The 12,015-nt window shown below is 41.9% G+C and overlaps 1 non-coding gene across 1 annotated transcript; it reads left to right on the top strand.

Annotated features, from left to right (window-relative positions):
• The first annotated feature begins 5,763 nt into the window (after positions 1–5,763).
• Positions 5,764–5,837, top strand: trnan-guu. The gene has a single exon. It is a non-coding gene; the product is annotated as a tRNA-Asn (tRNA).
• The last annotated feature ends 6,178 nt before the right edge of the window (positions 5,838–12,015 follow it).

The raw sequence follows: 12,015 nt of genomic DNA, 5'->3' as shown, positions 1-12,015 counted from the left end.
AAACGGCTGCTACTGATGAGCTTATGATCATATAACCAAGCAGCTTAGCTGAGGCGTCTTTGGAAAAGGAAACTGTCAGATGAACAGGTTACCTTTAGAGCGCATTGTCAGCCAACACTGAATGGTTGTTTACACATGACTTAGACCAGAGGTCTTCAGGCCAAGGTGACGAGATGAAGTAGGGACCTCCTACCATCTATATGTGTTCTATATTAAACTTAATTAAGCTAAATATACAGTATTGAGCTATAAAAATAATACATAGGTTCAAATTTCAAGCATGTGCAACAGTAGGGTGACTGTGCAACAGCCATAAACTTATGTACCTTTACCTGTAAATGTGATAGCGACAGTGAATCACCAAAACATTTTGGCCTCAGTCGTTGGCTGATGAGAGCGAGCTGAACTTTTCTGCTAATACTGCAGCATGCGTCTGGGATTTCACATGAGGACTGAACAGGCTCTCGGTCAGTTGTGGGGAACTAAAGTCAGCTTATAATATGTGGCCTCGTGATTGGCTCAGCACCAATAGGGGCGTGTCCTACTGTGTATAGGAGGCTTTGATTGACAGGCCTCGGCTAGTGTGTCCTGTTGAGACAGCTTCGGTGTCACTAAATGAGTGAAGTGGTGACTGAAAGATAATCTAAATTTATCTCTTTACTAAAATATGTTCAATTTATGTTAATATGCTTTTAAACAAATTTAAATTTTGGGGGGCAAGTTAAAAAATGTATGAAAAATGTCTAATCAACCAAAGATTTTGCGATTTATTTCAATAACTATTCCAGCTCAGAACACATATTGGCAAAGGGGATGTGGCAGGTCTCCAAACTGTTGCGGGGATATACCAGAAAAGATCACAGAAATCTGCAACCATGTGGCAAACATGTGAGTAAAGAGGTGGCTTATTTACACATCAGCTGACGACAGTAAGAAGAGCAACGCTGTACTTCTGCATTTACCGGCCCCACAGACCTTGCTCTGTGTTTATGGCTCGCCGCTCGCTATTCGTCAAGCGCTCGTGCTTCCTCTCCTCGCTCTCACCTCTCGGCCCGGCCGGTTGAGGCAGACGGCCGCCCACCCTGAGCCTGGTTCGGTTGGAAGGTGTCCTCCTGTTAACAAGTTGCTCTTGCCAAGTGCTTTCTTATGGCGTGGAGGGGGCGGGGGGACAGGCCATTAGGTTCCTCTATAGAAAATTGGAATAGCTTGATACTAATATATGGCACTAAATAAATAAAATGAAACTGAAATTACAACCTCTCTGTTCCAGTACCAGTAACCCACAGGCTATGTAATCTAATATTTCTCCAAAGACTAAACCATTAATACTACATCCGCCCTTCACATTTTTTTTTTTATTCTTTTTTTATGTGCTGGGTCCAGTTCACCTGATAGAGAAAGACCTTGCGAGTCTGGCATTTCACAATATGAGTCAGGTAAACACTCCAGCAGTGATTAGAGATGATCACTAGAGACTCTCTCATTTGTATTTATTTGTAAGACGCCAGCCTGGGGGTTACGTATATTATCCTAGAAATAAGCACTGTGGTAAAGTAAGATTTGGATCAGAATCGTTCAAACTTAGACATCCCACCAATGCATGATCTCTTGGTGGGATATCTGAGTCTACCCATATAATATGTATTCTTATTTATCATGTGAGACATTTGGTAAACACAAACCAGGTCCACTGCTATGGTCACCACTACACCAGCTCCATCACCGAACACCATCTCACTCAGTGTGAGTAGCAAATGAGGAGCTTCTGTGCGCATCTTTGTAGAAGAAAAAAAGCAGATTAAGCTCTAACTGGGACGTTCTCCAGAGCTTAATCAGTTCCTAACGGAGCGACTTCAGGCAAGCTATCCGCCACGATGACTTTGCAGGCGTGGGAAGTTGATCTGGCTTCCAGGCCAAGACCGTGCCACGCATGTGAGCTGCGCGATTACTGTTTTGCATCATTGGTTTGGTTCTGCAGTTCGTCTGTTTCTGTTTCCTTCAGCGTCTCGGAGACTTGCAGGTGTCTGGCTTACATGGCGTCTCTGCTCCACTCCTTATTTCCTTCCCTTCGCCTTGTGTTGTGTTTTTCCCCCTACTGTTTCCCCTTCATTCCTCTCGCCTTTTTATCTCCCGCTATCGTTACTGTTCTCTCTTATTTTTCATCAGCGCTTTCGCTCACACTTTCTCCGGCTCCCTCTCCCTCTCCGAGGAGCCAGATGTGTTCCTTCTATGATTTATTCAGATGCAGAGATTGGGACTGAGAGAATCTGCTGCGGGGAGAAAGCACTCTGTTTGAATTCGAACGGTTGAGTAGACTTCCTGCCGTCATTCCTTATGCAAATGAGTTTTTCCTCATTGATATGAATCATGCTTTTTTTTTCACGTTTTTTTTTTTTCTTTTTTTTTGGGATGAAATCAAATTGCATCATAGGGGAAGACATGGCATACTTTACCGGTGTATGCATAAAAAAAAAAAAAAGTTTAAAGCTGTGAAATTGAGGAAATTTCTAGAAGTAGAAATCTACAAGGATTATCGCTTGAGTTGGATTGTAACACTCATTTACCTTAGGAGATCCTGTGTGAAGAGGTTTGGGATGCTCACATACTTTAAAGTGGTTAATTCAGACTGTTGATTGTTGCTTAAAATGTTCAAAAGTTATCTACAATCATGAAGATGTTAAAAGACCAGAAGCAGAAAAGTGTAAAATCCTGCAGAACACATTAAATGCATTGAAAGGCTTAGACGGACCAAATTTGGAGATTGTAGAGAATGGACAAGGCCCTTCTTAGGGGGTGCTGTGGTGTCCGGCAACAGGATGTTGTTAGTGTGTGTGGGGGGCTTTGGGTCCCGTGGGCTGAGAGGAGGGGCCTCGGTGGATCATCCCACAGATGCTTGATCAGCTTGGGATCAAATTTGGGAGGAGGGTCAACACCTGAGCTAGTTTTTTCATGTTTTTTGAGTTGTGCTGCATCCTGCTGGGGATGACTGCTGACATCAAGGAGTGTCATTGCTATGGGGTGGGGGTGCCTGGTCTGGTCTAGGTGGGTGATACATGTCTAAGTAACATCCACATGAATGGCAGGTCCAAAAGTTTTCCAGCAGAACGTTGAGTTGTCACAAGGCGGTCGATGTTATTTACTTCTCCTGTGAGTGGTTTTAATGTTGTGGCTGATTGGTGTACGAGGCAGTTGTATTTAAAGTTCCGAACCCACTGTTGACATTGCAGTGTCGCGCTGAAGTCCACAACTTACGAGGAGCGAGCTGAGGGCAGCGAAGCCTCCAGTGTTAACAGAGCAACTCGTACAAAAAAAAATGTGATTTGCCCTGTTGGTGTAAAACCAGAGAATGGCTCCTATTTTCCCTCCGTTATCCGACTCCAGCCTCTGCCTTCTGTTATCAGACAAGGCCTTACCCTATTTTAGGCTTCAGAGCCCTCGTGTCGCGTCCCACAGGCAGTTAGAGCACATATGGCACTACAGAAACACTGCTGAGGGCCAGATTATCAATTCATTGCTTTGTTGCAAGGCTTCCCTCCGGGACGCACGGGTTCCTCTCTTCTGTGTTCAGGTACATGCTGAAAGGGGCGAAGCAGACGTGGAAGAGATAGGTCGGTTGGAGGGGGGGGGGGGGGGTTAATAACTCAGAGCTTTGTTAAACTGCCTCTCTTAGGATAGGGCATTAAGGGAAATGAGATGCATCCAGCTAACGATTGAATGCCAAATACTTGACAGGGCGCCTGTTTGCTCCCTTTGCCAATTATCTGCCTGAGAATGACATGCAGGCATAACTGTTAAATGGTCAATGGCAGGTGTTGCCGGTGGGTTTGTCACCTGGGTGTTTTTTCTGCAAAGGAAACGCAAGAGACCTCTGGGAAGATTCAAACGATGCGACTCAACCCTAGGTCTCAGAGGAGCTGGTTCTGGAAGATCACTGGAGGCATCGGGCTGATCGTCCAGGGCTGAGGTTCTTAAAGCTGCGTTGGGAACAGAACATTTCAGACTGTTGGCTCCAACATGGCAACAAGACAACACCCCCATCTCCAACACGTGTCGGCCAAACATCCCAAAACCCATTGTTGATTACAGCCAGTGTGTGCAGCACTTTAGATTATTCTTTTCAGCCGGATGAATACGGCTCCGTTCGACACTGGAGTGGTTTTCTGGGTGTTTGCTGGAGCTCATATCAGGTCAGAACAGTTGGAAAAACGAATCGAATACGTGTCAAGGAAAATCCAAAAATGTCCATTGGTGGTTCGTAATCATAGTTTTGTGGTTTGTCTCCGATAATGTCGATCCAAATATCAGAATTAGTTTTGGGCCTGTGTACTTTTTGCTTTTATAAGTTTGGTTTCTGACTGAAAACACAACAGCTGTTATTTGATTCATATTAAATCTGAGGTTTTTATAGGTGAAGGAAAAGAAGGCAATGAGGAAGAAGTTGTTTACAGCAGACAGTGATTTTGTAGCTCTTGACTAAAAAAAAACTCTTCTGTTGGTCTAAACGGAGCACGGATGTGACTTTAGCACCAGGTTTACTTAGTGCTGAACATAATGGTCCATGACTGTGAGATCACTGGACCAGTGCTCCAGATGAAGACTACATCTTTTTTCTTTTCATTTTTTTAAATCACATCCGTAGGAAGAAAACAAAGTAATTTAAGCTTCCTCTTTTATACTTAGACTTTGACTTTATTGATCTAGTAAATTGCTTGGTCATAGTAGCTTAATTGTACATAATAAATAAGTAAATAAGTAAATAAATACATAAATGATCTTGAAAACCACTAGTAAAATTAGAAATAGTGTAAGACAAATTAATTTTACACTACAGATTAAAACAAAACAATTAAATTATTTTTTATGAGTCAAAAATCGTTACTTTTTTCCAGGTTTTATTTATGTTTTTAAAATGAAACTTGAAAAATAAATGCACAGACCATTCTGAGATCACTTGCGTGATCCCAATTTGGCCATCTCTTACTCCATGATGTAACTGCTGCTGTGAATGAAATTGTCATAAATCTTTCAACTAGTATTTTTATTTTTTTCTGTCTGTCTTTACTACTGGACAAACTACAGGTGTTCTGTGCCTAATAAAGTAGCCGGTGAGGAAGCCATTACTGTGAGAAACTGAGGCGAGTGCTCCTTGTGCTCATATCGGTGAATATTTAGGGCTTCAGCGACAAATAAATCAAATAAGTTGTAAAATCCATTAGTGGCGCAGGCTGGATGGGGCCAGAACACTTTTCTTCCTCTCCATTATATTTTAAATCACTGCCGCTGCCTCTTTTTGTAGATGTGCCGCCACGTTCTGAATACCACTGTTAGTTGTGTTTTATGTTAATGCCTCCGTGTCCAAACGACAACGATCCAACACTTAAACAGATGTACAAAGCCGGCGATGCTGTACATTCTCTGCCAGTGAAGGTGAGGTAAGTACACTGTACCGTTAAAGACTTTCAATACACGCTTCTCGTATATAAACCAGTTCTTTGCTGAGATGTTTAGGCCATTGTCAAAGATTTAGAGGCTATCCTCACATTTCTGTGTTTGGCGATGTTTGCACACACTCTTGCCCAATTGAGAAGTTAGGGTTAGTGGTAGCTTGAATGTGCTAATACCTTCACCTTTGTGAAGATATAGTCTAGTAAATCTCAAGTCTGAGTCAGAACTCGAGTACTTGAGTTTTCAGTTTGAATAGTTGGATCATGAAACATCCTTGAAACAAATCAAAAAGTACTACAAAGAGTCCTTTGCCGCCAGGTCTCTGTGGCGCAATCGGTCAGTGCGTTCGGCTGTTAACCGAAAGGATGGTGGTTCGAGCCCACCCAGGGACGGTTGCTTTTGTAAAGACAGTGGTTTGTATACTCTTTAAACCCACGGCTGCCTGAAACGGCCACGTTTACACAAATCCCATTTTCCGGTTAAACCGCGTAGATTTTGCACGGTTCTGCCTGCTGTCAGTGAAGGATCCCGATAGTTCTGCGACCGGAACTGCACCCTTTTGAATCCAGGTTCCAGTCTTGTGTTGGCCCTGCATCAGATATTGACCCTTGTTTGGTGGCTACGTCCGATATATACTGTTGCTTCGCCGCTACGATCAGATGAAAAGGATTACCGACTGTAATCTGGACTGTATGTTTGTATACGGCGGGCAAGGTTGATGCACATGCTCCGCCACTGGGCTATGTCGGCTACTAAGCCCTTTCAACTAGACGCGTTTTCGCAGTGGATCAACAGTTATGGAGAAAAACTCGACATGACGCCAAGGAAAACCGGGCCGTATTCGTAGGCGTGAGCGCGGCCTAAAGTTCAATCCTGGCCCTTTCTTTGCGCAGTTTGCATGTTGTTGCTTTGCCTGTCAGGGCTTCCCTTACTCTGTGATAGGCTGATGACCTGTCCATAGTGTTTCCTGGTCATTATTCTTGGGGTTTAATTATGGGTTTCAACAACACAAAGAGACACTGATGTCAAGGAGGACTTTCTCCATTCATATTCGTAAAGACGACTTCATCCTCCAACGCAAACGTACGGCCTTCTAAATGTTTAGAAGGAAAACATATTCGTCGTATTTACGATTAAAAAGACAAATTGTAGAGAGATCAGCAGTTTCTTCCATTTTATTGTGGCGCCAGAAGGTTCATTTGAACGTGTGCATTGAGACCTGGAGAGAGACAATCCTACGCATCGTGTCTTATGTTGTCAATTATTCATGCCGCTTTGGCGGAGTTGCAAAAGTTAAAACTACATCGCGTAAAGCATTTTTCAATATTTATGGGCCACCGCTAAGTCAAGTCTCCTCAGCGTTTTGCTCTAAAGTCAAGTCTCTATTCAAGTCACAAGTGAGTCCTGTCACACCGAAGACAGACGAGAGCAAATCTACGGCTACGGAATATCTTGTGTTTTTTAGCTGCCATTCATTCTGCTGTGTCTTGCGCTTCATGTAGCTCTAGTTTTATATCACATTTTGCATTTGACTAGCTACTAGACAGTGGGACGGTCTAAAATACATATGTGGCAGATGAAAGCAGTGAAAGACGAGGACGACAGGTCATGATTTGGGCTTAAAACAAAACTGACATGCTGTATAAATTGGAGCCATCGGGTCAGACATGATACTCTGAATATAAAATACTCATAGTACACTGCGGACAGCGATGAAAACACTTAAAGGAATCGTGGTGTTAATGTGTCTTTTAAGTAATATAACAATTGATTTCTTTTTTTTTTTTAACTGTGCATGAAACTAATCATCAGAACCTTCCTTCTACAATTTTTATGTTTTGTCATGTAGAGACAAATAAGATAATAAAATAAGGCTCTTTCATTTTATTTTCTAAACAGCACCAGATCACAAGTCATTTAACCCTCATGCCCTGATAAGGACAAAAGTGTCCTTTTTTTCTTGATAACTTAGTAGATTTTTATAGTTTACTGCTAGTTATGCTTTTTGCGATGATATTTAGCAGAGTGTGTATTTGTTTTTGTTTTTAAGAAAATTTTGATATTTTAAATCCCATAATGCTCCATTTTTACACTGTGTAACCTAGATTGTCCTCTTCAAAAACACCCTAAAAGTGGCATATGTTAATATTTTTTCTACTTTGTTTTACTTGAATCCTTTAATCCACTTCAGTACTAATCATAAATACTAAACGTTTGATTAATTTCTGACTTTTAACACACAAAAACTGAAATATTTTCAACAGTCTTAATGCAAAGTGGATTTTTCTTGGGGGGATTATTAGAGCGTAGGACACGTCGATGATCAGCAGCAACATTGATTTTGATCTATCAAGTATCAATACAAGACATAATGGTTTTCCACAGCTGTTTTTTTACAAATATATGGTCCATTTGAACAAGGAACCAGTAAAGGAACATCCCCTAAGAACGAGGGGTAGAGAAAAAATGAATGAATGAAAAATGAAGTAAAATTAAATAAATAAACAAAACAAAAAAACTAAGATATATAATATAGAGGAAGGTGTAAAAAAAATATTATTAATAATAACAGATGAATAAATAAAGTATGTTCAGCATGCTCACTAAAGATTAAATAAGATAAAATAAAATTTGGATGCATCAGATCAAATCAGTTGGGGTCCAGAGAGGTGAAATTTGACTGCTGAGTCTCATAAGGAATATTTAACTTTTTCCAAAGGCAGAAAAGACATTAAATCACTTAACCAAGAACTAGTAGGAGGAGCGTTTGTAATAGAATACGTCTGTGGGCTATGAACGAGGCAGAAGCGACAACATCAGAGTTTTTCTTAGTGAGACTAATTGAAGTACGAGTTACCACACAGATGGATATCAGTGGGCATGGTTCTAACATAACATTAAGGGCTTCGTTTAATAATAAAAAAAATATATAAAAAAAGCACGACTAGAAAATGACTAGTTAGGGACGGTAAAAAAAAACATATGAACATGGTCTGCAAATGATATATCTATAACAGATATCATTTGTGCCTGGAAATAGCTCGCTAGGTCTGTTTTTTGTGAAGTGAATTTCGTGGAGAAACTTAAATTGGATTAAACTAAGACGAGCACAAGAAGATGTGGAATTAACCCTGAACAGTGCCTCTGTCCACCACTCATGTGTTAGCTCAAAACCCAGCTATTCCCGACCTTCCCAAGGGAGGACATATTCAGGATTATTATTATATTCAGGATTATTATTATATTCAGGATTATTGCAAATAGGACTTAATGGGACGGGCGCCGAAAGTTTGAAACGTTGCTTTCAGATTTTCGAAGAGGAATTTACATTTGGGTTTTTAATATATAGGCCATTTTTATGGTGTTTTTGAAGAGGACATTTTCCTCCCTTAATCCTAACAACGTAACAATTTCAAAATCAGGTCTGAGGGTTAAGGTCACCTTGTTCTCTTATTCCTCTAATGCACTAAAACACTGGTTGAACTCTTCCCTACGAGGAAAAAATAAGGCAGGGGAAAGCAAGTATTCCTACATTCAGACACCACATCTCAGACTATAACAGCTCAGTGAGACTAACACACCCAGTTAGACTGTTTGGCTCATTGAGACAGCCACTGTTATCGCGGGGACACCGCATAGATTTGCTCCCCTCTCATGGTCCCACCTCGGGAATTCATAACCCGCCTCAAAAGCCCCGGACACAGCGGCAATATCCTCCATACGTGAACTTTATCTTTCATCTGCAGCGGGCTGCCAGGTGTTAAGGGGGGAGGAGGGGGGGGGGCATAATAGCACATGATTGTGTAGTTAACTTTAAGAAGCGGTGACAGATGTTGAAGGGAATGAGGTTAAGAGCAGGTGCATCCCCGGCATAATCAAGCAGGCGGCTTCCCACAGACGCAGCGCCAGAGGCGAGATTATAAAATCCCTTCCTCCGTCTGCACTCCTCCGGGTCACTTCACTCTCTTTCAAAGCTACGAATCGCACACAGAAACAGGGGGAGGGGAAAAAAAAAAGAGCCGAGGGACGGATATGGTGGTGCAGGGGGTGAGGTTATTTAATTCAAGGCTTTGTAGAAGCCGGCTCCCTCAGGACCACCTGGCTGCTGCTTTTTAGGAATGTCTCAAAAAGCTGCGGTACAGTCGTACGGATACACCGAATGAAGTTGCTGAAGGACTAATGCAAAACAGCTCTGAGGACAGGCTCTCGTGGGGGGGGGGGGGGCTTATTCACAAACCTGATACCGGATTAAAAGGTCGAGTGCAGTTATGCTAGCAGGGGTTATCATCCACTGTGCGGATAGCGATCAGTCCGTGTCCGGGTTTCCCGCGGGTCTACATGTGTCCTGTGGTTTGTAGGATGCCATTCGGCTGCAGTTGTGGTGCTGGTGTTCAAAAACACCAAACAACAACAACAAAAAAAAAAAAATAGAGAAATACATCCTCTGTAGCGCTGCTGTCAGCCGTCTCAGGTGTGTACTTACATATGAAGAGGAGTAAGAAACGCTGCATTTACATGCGTCTGATGTTTGTCAGGAGCCCTGGAAAATGTCACCTAGACTTTTTTTTTTTTTTTTTTTTACCGCTCCCAGTTGTGTTGCTGCGAATACCTTCAGGGATTAATGCACAGCAGCGTCTAAAAGTGAGATGTATTGTGTTTAGAGCTGTGGAGTGGCTGAATAATGGATCACCTCTTAGCGGATGTGAATTAAATGACACTGCTTACGAGCGTGCCTCCGTGGGAGTTTTGCTTTTGTCCTCTTGGGACCAGCAAAAAAAAAAAAAAGCTAAACACACACTTTTTTTATTTCATGCTGAACCACCGGTGGTACACCAGCATAACATTATGACCACCTGCCTAACATTGTGTAGGTCTCCCCTGTGCCTCCAAAACAGCTGTGACTCCTCAAGGAACGGACATGGACCTTCAGGTCCTATGTGTTGATGGGAAGAGTCTTCGTGGATCAGGCTTGTTCCAGGACATCCCACAGATACTTGATCAGTTTGAGATGTAGTGAATTTGGAGGCCAGGCTGTTTTTGAGTTGTTCCTGTATTTGTGTCTGGTTCAGTCTGCATCCTGCTGATGTCATCAGCGAGGGGTCACTGCTAGAGGGCGGGGGCGTCTGCTCTCATCTAAATGATTTAAAGAACAAGTCACTTGAACGGTTCCACGTGAACACCCCGGTTCGGACCTAATTAAAGTGTTCAATTAAATGAATGCGCTTTATATTTGTGGTTTTCCATTGTGGCTATAAATAAAGCTTTTTTCCATTCCTCACCGAGAAAGGCCTCCACTTCCTCCTCTTATGTAAGAGCGAGTGTTGGGCCTCTCTGCTCGACCATGAATGGGCCTTTGTGTTCCCCCAGTCAGTCTGAGGCATTGATTGAACGCAGGCCCATGGCTGGAAAAGTGACAAAAAAAGGCGAATCGATGATATTTTCTTAAATGGGATTTATTGAATGAGTTAGATGACAGCCGTAACATACGACACCGTTTCCCTGTGAGGGTTTTTTTTTTTCTTTTTTCTTCTTCCTGGAACAAAAGGGCCGTCTTTGTCCCGCTCGCTCCGTTTTCAAGCCAAGGGCGCTTGGTCTCATTTAACATATTTTATTTTGTGCGACACAGTCGCACGGGTGGAGGGAAGGGAAAAAAATAAAAACAGACCCCGTTTGTTTTTTTTTTTTTGTTTTTTTTTTTGTTTTTTATATCAGAAATTCACAAACCTCATCCCATCTGGCTTTCACAGTAATTGAGGTATTTTCAGTTCGACCCCGAGCTTGTTAAGCACCAATCAGAGCCTGCTCTGTGACTCTTCAGACACACCAAACACATAAAGAGCTTTGGGAGTTGTTCATATTTTCTGATGATAATAGTCTTTCAAACTGAGCAGTTTATGCAGAAAAAAACTCATATTCTTTTATGACTTTGCAGGATTAAGTGTTTTAAATGATGACTTCTTTATCTTTGGTCATTTCACTAGTTATCTATGACCCCTTTAGTCTGAGGGCCTGTCCAGAACTTGCATGAAGATCTGATCTGGGCTACCTGATCCATTTTTAGGTACTTGCATTCACACCTGTCATTAACACGCAGCTTCAGATGTGACTCCGTGTCCGATCTCAGTTTCAGTATGGATCAATTCGCTGTTTCAGAACCAAGAACAGCGCTGTTTTATGTGTCTGCGTCGTGACTTTGGCTTCACATGTTCTATTTTACTGATCTCCACTCTGACGTTAGTTAGATGTGCACAAAACTCAGATTGAGACTCCAAACCAGGAAGTTTCCTAACGCACCGTAATCATAATCCATGGTAATAAATGTAAATAAAGACATCGGTGATTCAGATAATATGCAATTTAATCACACACAGCTCCTCATGTGTCCACGACACATTAATAATTAAAGCAAATTAATTGGGGTATCGAATCACGTAAAAATTCTAATTCTAGATAACACATACAGACATGGTTTGCCATTCACTAAACCAAAAAAATTAAATCAAATAATAATAAATCCCAGTAGATAATCAGTTGTTCTTGCTGGACGAGTACCTGTGAACACCTCACACT

This window comes from Mugil cephalus, chromosome 5, assembly GCF_022458985.1.
Source record: "Mugil cephalus isolate CIBA_MC_2020 chromosome 5, CIBA_Mcephalus_1.1, whole genome shotgun sequence".
NCBI classification, from domain to species: domain Eukaryota; kingdom Metazoa; phylum Chordata; class Actinopteri; order Mugiliformes; family Mugilidae; genus Mugil; species Mugil cephalus.
The sequence above is the reverse complement of the archived record's forward strand: the minus strand, read 5'-3'. Positions and strand labels throughout refer to the sequence as shown.